Source organism: Schistocerca gregaria, unplaced genomic scaffold (assembly GCF_023897955.1).
Source record: "Schistocerca gregaria isolate iqSchGreg1 unplaced genomic scaffold, iqSchGreg1.2 ptg001143l, whole genome shotgun sequence".
NCBI lineage: Eukaryota > Metazoa > Arthropoda > Insecta > Orthoptera > Acrididae > Schistocerca > Schistocerca gregaria.
In genome coordinates, this window is record NW_026062475.1 from 22,501 (window position 1) to 30,000 (window position 7,500).

The 7,500-nt window shown below is 55.2% G+C and overlaps 3 non-coding genes across 3 annotated transcripts in view; all 3 read right to left on the bottom strand.

The window, feature by feature from the left end:
• LOC126328885 (large subunit ribosomal RNA) overlaps positions 1 to 1,370 on the bottom strand; it is a 4,222-nt gene extending 2,852 nt beyond the window's left edge. Inside the window, exon 1 of the ribosomal RNA XR_007561999.1 lies at positions 1 to 1,370. This exon is cut by the window's left edge and continues 2,852 nt beyond it. This is a non-coding gene — a ribosomal RNA (large subunit ribosomal RNA).
• A 188-nt stretch (positions 1,371 to 1,558) lies between these two features.
• Positions 1,559 to 1,713, bottom strand: LOC126328888 (5.8S ribosomal RNA). The gene has a single exon (XR_007562002.1). It is a non-coding gene; the product is annotated as a 5.8S ribosomal RNA (ribosomal RNA).
• Positions 1,714 to 2,081: 368 nt separating this feature from the next.
• On the bottom strand, positions 2,082 to 3,974 carry LOC126328877 (small subunit ribosomal RNA). Its single transcript, XR_007561991.1, has one exon. It is a non-coding gene; the product is annotated as a small subunit ribosomal RNA (ribosomal RNA).
• Between the last annotated feature and the right edge of the window lie 3,526 nt (positions 3,975 to 7,500).

Here is a 7,500-nt window from a genome sequence, read left to right on the forward strand (position 1 = left end):
AGGTTGAGGTCGTTTCGGCCCCAAGGCCTCTAATCATTCGCTTTACCGGATGAGACTCGTACGAGCACCAGCTATCCTGAGGGAAACTTCGGAGGGAACCAGCTACTAGATGGTTCGATTAGTCTTTCGCCCCTATACCCAGCTCCGACGATCGATTTGCACGTCAGAATCGCTACGGACCTCCATCAGGGTTTCCCCTGACTTCGTCCTGGCCAGGCATAGTTCACCATCTTTCGGGTCCCAACGTGTACGCTCTAGGTGCGCCTCACCTCGCAATGAGGACGAGACGCCCCGGGAGTGCGGAGGCCGCCGCCCCGTGAAGGGCGGGGAAGCCCCATCCTCCCTCGGCCCGCGCAAGGCGAGACCTTCACTTTCATTACGCCTTTAGGTTTCGTACAGCCCAATGACTCGCGCACATGTTAGACTCCTTGGTCCGTGTTTCAAGACGGGTCGTGAAATTGTCCAAAGCTGAAGCGCCGCTGACGGGAGCGATTATTCCGCCCGAGAGCATCCCGAGCCAACAGCGGCGCGGGTCCGGGGCCGGGCCAGGTAGGTCCGTCATCCGGGAAGAACCGCGCGCGCTTGCCGGGAGCCCGAGCGCCCAAAGGGGCGAATCGACTCCTCCAGATATACCGCCGAGCAGCCAGCCAGGACACCGGGGCTCTGCCCAACAGACGCGAACCGAGGCCCGCGGAAGGACAGGCTGCGCACCCGGGCCGTAGGCCGGCACCCAGCGGGTCGCGACGTCCTACTAGGGGAGAAGTGCGGCCCACCGCACACCGGAACGGCCCCACCCCGCGGCGAGTGGAAAGGCAACCGGACACGACCCCGCCGCGGATTGCTCCGCGCGGGCGGCCGGCCCCATCTGCCGAGGGCGGGGGCCAGTGGCCGGATGGGCGTGAATCTCACCCGTTCGACCTTTCGGACTTCTCACGTTTACCCCAGAACGGTTTCACGTACTTTTGAACTCTCTCTTCAAAGTTCTTTTCAACTTTCCCTCACGGTACTTGTTCGCTATCGGTCTCGTGGTCATATTTAGTCTCAGATGGAGTTTACCACCCACTTGGAGCTGCACTCTCAAGCAACCCGACTCGAAGGAGAGGTCCCGCCGACGCTCGCACCGGCCGCTACGGGCCTGGCACCCTCTACGGGCCGTGGCCTCATTCAAGTTGGACTTGGGCTCGGCGCGAGGCGTCGGGGTAGTGGACCCTCCCAAACACCACATGCCACGACAGGCGGCAGCCTGCGGGGTTCGGTGCTGGACTCTTCCCTGTTCGCTCGCCGCTACTGGGGGAATCCTTGTTAGTTTCTTTTCCTCCGCTTAGTAATATGCTTAAATTCAGCGGGTAGTCTCGCCTGCTCTGAGGTCGTTGTACGAGGTGTCGCACGCCACACCGCCAGCCGGCTGTGCACGCTACCGAGAAAGTACCGGTATGCGAACCGCCAGGCGACGGGCGCGCATCGCACGTTTAAGGAGACGCGGCCGGCCACACAGGCGACCACGACACTCCCACGTCTCCGAAGCGGGACAAACGCCGCGCGCTTCAGTATACGTAGCCGACCCTCAGCCAGACGTGGCCCGGGAACGGAATCCATGGACCGCAATGTGCGTTCGAAACGTCGATGTTCATGTGTCCTGCAGTTCACATGTCGACGCGCAATTTGCTGCGTTCTTCATCGACCCACGAGCCGAGTGATCCACCGTCCTGGGTGATCTTTTCCTTTTCAGTCTCCCACTGTCTCTTTCAAGACAGTAGCATTTGCGGGACTGAGGCGTCTGACGGCCCCTGTTCCACTATTTTTTTTTGTGTCCAACGGCCTCACAGCCGATGGGCGTCGTACGGCTCCACACCGGAGCGGACAGGCACTCGGGCGAACGTCATTCAAAACCGGCGCCAGGCGCCAGGTACCGCAGGCCAGCCGCTCCAGAGCTTCAGCGCTCGTACCACACAACAACAACACTTCCGCTAGTTTTGAGAGGCACGCGTGGTTCCGCACGCGGCGCACGGCCACTGCCGTACAGGTAGCGTGTTGCGCGACACGACACGACACGCACATCGAAAGACATGCAGTCTAGTCGGTAATGATCCTTCCGCAGGTTCACCTACGGAAACCTTGTTACGACTTTTACTTCCTCTAAATGATCAAGTTTGGTCATCTTTCCGGTAGCATCGGCAACGACAGAGTCGATGCCGCGTACCAGTCCGAAGACCTCACTAAATCATTCAATCGGTAGTAGCGACGGGCGGTGTGTACAAAGGGCAGGGACGTAATCAACGCGAGCTTATGACTCGCGCTTACTGGGAATTCCTCGTTCATGGGGAACAATTGCAAGCCCCAATCCCTAGCACGAAGGAGGTTCAGCGGGTTACCCCGACCTTTCGGCCTAGGAAGACACGCTGATTCCTTCAGTGTAGCGCGCGTGCGGCCCAGAACATCTAAGGGCATCACAGACCTGTTATTGCTCAATCTCGTGCGGCTAGAAGCCGCCTGTCCCTCTAAGAAGAAAAGTAATCGCTGACAGCACGAAGGATGTCACGCGACTAGTTAGCAGGCTAGAGTCTCGTTCGTTATCGGAATTAACCAGACAAATCGCTCCACCAACTAAGAACGGCCATGCACCACCACCCACCGAATCAAGAAAGAGCTATCAATCTGTCAATCCTTCCGGTGTCCGGGCCTGGTGAGGTTTCCCGTGTTGAGTCAAATTAAGCCGCAGGCTCCACTCCTGGTGGTGCCCTTCCGTCAATTCCTTTAAGTTTCAGCTTTGCAACCATACTTCCCCCGGAACCCAAAAGCTTTGGTTTCCCGGAGGCTGCCCGCCGAGTCATCGGAGGAACTGCGGCGGATCGCTGGCTGGCATCGTTTATGGTTAGAACTAGGGCGGTATCTGATCGCCTTCGAACCTCTAACTTTCGTTCTTGATTAATGAAAACATACTTGGCAAATGCTTTCGCTTCTGTTCGTCTTGCGACGATCCAAGAATTTCACCTCTAACGTCGCAATACGAATGCCCCCGCCTGTCCCTATTAATCATTACCTCGGGTTCCGAAAACCAACAAAATAGAACCGAGGTCCTATTCCATTATTCCATGCACACAGTATTCAGGCGGGCTTGCCTGCTTTAAGCACTCTAATTTGTTCAAAGTAAACGTGCCGGCCCACCGAGACACTCAACAAAGAGCACCCTGGTAGGATTTAAACGGGGTCCGCCTCGGGACGCGAAAGCACCCCTTCGGCTCGCCCCACCGGCAGGACGTCCCACGATACATGCCAGTTAAACACCGACGGGCGGTGAACCAACAGCGTGGGACACAAATCCAACTACGAGCTTTTTAACCGCAACAACTTTAATATACGCTATTGGAGCTGGAATTACCGCGGCTGCTGGCACCAGACTTGCCCTCCAATAGATACTCGTTAAAGGATTTAAAGTGTACTCATTCCGATTACGGGGCCTCGGATGAGTCCCGTATCGTTATTTTTCGTCACTACCTCCCCGTGCCGGGAGTGGGTAATTTGCGCGCCTGCTGCCTTCCTTGGATGTGGTAGCCGTTTCTCAGGCTCCCTCTCCGGAATCGAACCCTGATTCCCCGTTACCCGTTACAACCATGGTAGGCGCAGAACCTACCATCGACAGTTGATAAGGCAGACATTTGAAAGATGCGTCGCCGGTACGAGGACCGTGCGATCAGCCCAAAGTTATTCAGAGTCACCAAGGCAAACGGACCAGACAAGCCAATCCGATTGGTTTTGATCTAATAAAAGCGTCCCTTCCATCTCTGGTCGGGACTCTGTTTGCATGTATTAGCTCTAGAATTACCACAGTTATCCAAGTAACGTGGGTACGATCTAAGGAACCATAACTGATTTAATGAGCCATTCGCGGTTTCACCTTAATGCGGCTTGTACTGAGACATGCATGGCTTAATCTTTGAGACAAGCATATGACTACTGGCAGGATCAACCAGGGAGCTGCGTCAACTAGAGCTGAGCAGCCGGCCGCCCGGGAGTGTGTCCCGGGGGCCCGCGCGAACACGCAAGCGTCCGCTCAATTATTCTGCAAACAGGAGGAGGCCGAGCTCCCCTGCACGATACACCTCGAAACCCTCTCAGGTCCCGGCGGCGCGCAGCGCCGTCCTAGGTACTTGGTCGGTTTCGAGAGAGGCGCAATCGCCCGGAGTTAGGCGAGTAGACGGTTTTAGTGCGAACACCCTTGCTCCCAACTGAGCTTGCCGCTGCCGACAGAGGCCCGGGAGCGTGCTGTCGTGGCATTGCCGGCGGGAGACAACACGCGCCACCTATGGTGACCGGCAGCTCCAACGCCAGCGCCACACAAGGGCAAAGCCCCACTTGGGTGCAGAAGCGAACTCTCCCAGCACAGCGCACGCGCCAACACGTCCGCACAACTGCGATACAAACCACCTGCGAGAACCGCTGGGGCGACCGAGCAGCAGACGGCGTCGCGGCGCCGAGTGCCAGGCGGCGGCGCATCCTCAACGCACACAGTCCTCAATCAGACCAGCACACTGCAGATGTCCACCGCGCTTCGCACCGGGCTCGGCTGAACCAACTTTGGCCGCCAGGCGCCGCGTGCAGGGTGCGCCGCAGCGTAGCTGCGCCGCCTGCCGAGCCCGTCGGCTGGCGCTCCTGCCACTCGGCGCCCCCCACCAGCCGCCTGTTGCGCGTGCGCCCACGCAGCGCGCGGCCAACACGCCGGGCGGCCCCCCTTCACCGGCCGGGAACAGTCCCACCAAGCCACCGCCGCGTATCGCTTCATACCCACATGGGCCTAGTCACGTGTGTGGATGTGGCGGGTACCGCTGAAACAACCGGTTAATAGCTGTACCGATCGTCGCCATCACAGATTCACCTCCAGCGTGAACAACCGCTCAACAACGGATTTCCAGTTCATTTGCGTATCTTGGGCAGTAAACGTAGATGTCCACCTACATTTGCGAATTCAACAATTCTTGCATGCCAGGATGTCATGTGTCACGACACGCTACATCAGACCACATACACACTGCGACATGTGCAGAAGAGAACACGTGGAAGGTGGCCCGCGCACGTATGCGATGTCCCTTCCGCGATCCACTGTCAACCGGCATCTGCGGCATGTCCCAGATATGGAACGCGGTCCACCAGGGTAGCACTTTGTGTGAGGCAATACGACAAAGTCGGAATACACGCGTCACTACATCACACGGCTCACGCTGACCTGACCTGACTCACCGCACCACCACCCCCAGCGACCCAGGGTGACATACAATGCGTTCGTACGTTCCTCCCACACGCCTCTACGGCGTACCACAGTGCAACCTAGCTGTTATTGGGAGACGAGACAAGTAGCATCGAGCACAACATATGGAAATTGAGATTCGACACCGTTGGGCACAGCCAGCGTACGGTCACACGTATCACACTACTTCACTCTGTACGTAACTACCGATGATCGGTACAGCGTGTGGGTTACGCGTACGACATCAGCGGACAATGGACACAGACCATACCACGACGTACACTGAGGGCGTCGACATCTGAACGCAACTGAACAGCTGCGAGGCTCATTTAACACTCAAACGCCAGACCGACCAGCTTGAGAGGACGGAGACACAAAGAGAGGGGCAGAGGGGGGGGGGGGGGGCGATATAGTCCTATTGCAGTACAATTGACAGTGGATAGCGGGAATATGTGGAAAGTAAGCAACACTCGCAAGACATCTACATGAGGATAACAACGACACCAGAGATTCCGAGCAGTGAACTATGTTAGGCAAAGGGACAACGTGGGTTAGGTTAAGGGACAACGTGGGTTAGGTTAAGGGACAACGTGGGTTAGGTTAAGGGACAACGTGGGTTAGGTTAAGGGACAACGTGGGTTAGGTTAAGGGACAACGTGGGTTAGGTTAAGGGACAACGTGGGTTAGGTTAAGGGACAACGTGGGTTAGGTTAAGGGACAACGTGGGTTAGGTTAAGGGACAACGTGGGTTAGGTTAAGGGACAACGTGGGTTAGGTTAAGGGACAACGTGGGTTAGGTTAAGGGACAACGTGGGTTAGGTTAAGGGACAACGTGGGTTAGGTTAAGGGACAACGTGGGTTAGGTTAAGGGACAACGTGGGTTAGGTTAAGGGACAACGTGGGTTAGGTTAAGGGACAACGTGGGTTAGGTTAAGGGACAACGTGGGTTAGGTTAAGGGACAACGTGGGTTAGGTTAAGGGACAACGTGGGTTAGGTTAAGGGACAACGTGGGTTAGGTTAAGGGACAAATTGAGTTAGGTTAAGGGACAAATTGAGTTAGGTTAAGGGACAAATTGAGTTAGGTTAAGGGACAAATTGAGTTAGGTTAAGGGACAAATTGAGTTAGGTTAAGGGACAAATTGAGTTAGGTTAAGGGACAAATTGAGTTAGGTTAAGGGACAAATTGAGTTAGGTTAAGGGACAAATTGAGTTAGGTTAAGGGACAAATTGAGTTAGGTTAAGGGATAATCTGGTACAACCACAGTTAGGTTAAGCGATAATCTGGTACAGCCACAGTTAGGTTAAGCGATAATCTGGTACAGCCACAGTTAGGTTAAGCGATAATCTGGTACAGCCACAGTTAGGTTAAGCGATAATCTGGTACAGCCACAGTTAGGTTAAGCGATAATCTGGTACAGCCACAGTTAGGTTAAGCGATAATCTGGTACAGCCACAGTTAGGTTAAGCGATAATCTGGTACAGCCACAGTTAGGTTAAGCGATAATCTGGTACAGCCACAGTTAGGTTAAGCGATAATCTGGTACAGCCACAGTTAGGTTAAGCGATAATCTGGTAAAACCACAGTTAGGTTAAGCGATAAAGTTGGTTAAATTTGGTATTGTGTGGGAAGGGGGCAGAGAGGGGGGGGGTGGATAGTGGTGGCAGTACGCGGATGCCTGAGTCACCGTCAGATACGTCACGTCGGTTCGATGCTTGTAGCAAGATGCTGGCGGGTCTGTGTCTCTCACTTCTGCAATTTTTCATGTGGTATAACACGAGGGCGGGTGGTGATATTTGGTGCCCCTCTGTGTAGGATGTGTGTTGGTGGTGTTGGTTTATCTGAGCAATGGTAGTTGTCGGAGGAGTGTGGTATTGTGCTTTTATAGGTGGACCTACTGGTCTGGTTATCATAGTGTCGACGGTGCAATGTGGCAGAGAGGGTGCACTCGACATTGTCGCATTCCAGATGTTTACGTATTGTGTGTCTCCGTTGCAGGCCGAGAGTAGTGCATGTTCGAGTGTCTGGCTGACGTGCGATTCACGTTGTGTGCCCAGTCTTACAGCACGTATAGGGACATTCGCATAAATCATCTATATGTGGCCTTGCATCATTTACTAAGCAGTGCCGTGAGACGACCGAACTATTAGGAAAGTACTGATGTACCGCATAATGTTTACCTTCCACCACACGGCGAGTATCGACTGTGCCCAGCGTTGCCACCGCAGGCAGCGGTCACCGTCACCATTGTGCGGCGGA